This window comes from Sorghum bicolor, chromosome 9 (genome assembly GCF_000003195.3).
Source record: "Sorghum bicolor cultivar BTx623 chromosome 9, Sorghum_bicolor_NCBIv3, whole genome shotgun sequence".
Taxonomy (NCBI): Eukaryota; Viridiplantae; Streptophyta; class Magnoliopsida; order Poales; family Poaceae; genus Sorghum; species Sorghum bicolor.
In genome coordinates, this window is record NC_012878.2 from 47,026,798 (window position 1) to 47,028,855 (window position 2,058).

The 2,058-nt window shown below is 44.6% G+C and overlaps 1 long non-coding RNA gene across 1 annotated transcript; it reads right to left on the minus strand.

Annotated features, from left to right (window-relative positions):
* On the minus strand, positions 448-1,346 carry LOC110430541. The gene is made up of 3 exons (XR_002447888.1): positions 1,177-1,346; positions 874-979; positions 448-750 (listed from the first exon to the last, which is right to left on the minus strand). It is a non-coding gene; the product is annotated as an uncharacterized LOC110430541 (long non-coding RNA).

The following is a 2,058-nucleotide window of genomic DNA, read 5'->3' on the forward strand; positions in this document are numbered from 1 at the left end:
GATCAGAAGTCTTTGAGACAATGATGGGTGCATGTGGGCCACTTAATTCAGGAGGTTCTGCCACAGATCCCGCACTATATTATATAAGGATGGATACTTCACTTTGAGAGGCTTATCTCCTACCCATATATCATCCCATAACCTAGTATTGGTTCCGTCTTTAATATCAAAAGAACCATTAGCCAGTACCTCATCTTTGATATGTATGAGGCCCCTTTTTTTAATAATGGATAAAACAATATCCGGCCACATTGGGGGGCTTCCTTTAGTCAATAATCTTGGTGGCTTGCTATGTGTCCTTGCCTCTGATCAAGGTATAGGATAGCCCTCTGAATTGCAATGTGTGTTTCTTTAAAATTGCAGCACAGTGGGTCTGTCCTTTCTTACCTTTGCACTTTCATACCCATTCTCACAATACATAACCGGTTAGAATTTTTCACATTTAACTGCTTATGATCAATCCAACATGATTAACTGTTCATGCATACAAGCAATGTGATCAAATTAGATACATTGATCCATCAGACTGAAATGGATCGATCATATATCTCACTCTCACTGTACACAGAAGTAATTAATGAAGAAAAACACCCACTATCTGCTTTCAACTCCTTAACACATACATATACATGTATGCAGCACACTATAGTGTAGGGCTCTCGCTTGGACTCTATGCTTGTATGCATCAGGTCTGTCCTGCTCTAGTCGCAGCAGAGGTCACACAGCCAGCAGCAACACAGAGCAGCAATACTGAAAAAAAAAACATCGAACGACATGCGCGCATTGGTTAATCAAATAACACCTTTTGGGATTTCAATGGACCATTGGCAGATGAATTACATCGCAAGCAAAGTACTGATGACACTTAATTACCATCCATCGATGAAACTAGTCTTTCGTCCCCGCGCTCTGCTTGTTTGTCCGGCGCGTGGCGACGCCGCGCCTTGCTTCTCCGAATAGTCGTCCACAGTCGGGTAGCCTAATATATAACGGCGGAGCGAGCGAGATCAGCCAATAATAGAGCAAAGAACGAAGAAAACATCTGAATTCTGAGCATGCAGTGAGGAACAGATTTAGAATATCACGGAGAACAGAGTCGATCAGCAAAACCACAAAGAGAAGAATCAGAGCTAGCAGTATATATAAATTAAAGATGGCCATGCATGCATCGATCACCTAGTGGAGGCTGCAGGTTCTTGTGGCCGACGCCCTCCATTGTTCTTTCACGTTCTTGTACAAACAAAACTCAGCTCTCTCTGTCTGTTGTATCGTTTGATATGTGAAGATCTATCTCTATAGCTCTTATAGGCTATAGTAGCTGCCTGAGTTACTCGGCTATGTACTTGGTGAGTAGGAATGCGAGAGATCGCCGAGGCATATATATAGTCCGAACCGCCGTGCATACACACACATGCAAATATTCGTTTTGGGTTTCTTTAAGAAAACTTGCGAGATGCTGCACTGGTCGATCCGTCGGCGTTCGGCTTTGCGGCCGGCCACTTTGCGTGCGCCATGCGTGGACAGGGGCGGAGCTGCGTTGCTCTTAGGCGGTGCAAATGCACCCCCCAAATATTCAAAAACAGTGGATTTGGTTAAAATTTCACCATATATACACCCCCTACAATTTATCTTTATGCTCTCACAAGGCAAGTGCAACACCCTCTAATTTGCTCTAGCTTTGCCACTGTGCGTGCGTGGACCATGCTATCGCCGGACGAGTTTCATGCTCGCGTGGGTGGACAGCTGCCCTCGACGCCGCGGAAATTTGGAACACCGTACCGAATCCAGCAGCAGCCGCGGAAATTAAAGGTGACCAGACCAGATCGATCGGTAAGACGACTGTCGGCACCGGCACCGGCGCCTGCTGGCTTCTGCAGCTGTGCAGTTAGCCAGTGCCAATACATGTATACATATTAAATAGGATACTACATAAACAAAATTACTGACTTGGCAGGATCATTAAATGAAAGAGTTTTATCAGATAAGAGAGGAGTTTTATTCCCATGAAACTCATATGGCTCGGTTGCCTAGTTTATAGTCTTGTTAACTGTGTCATGA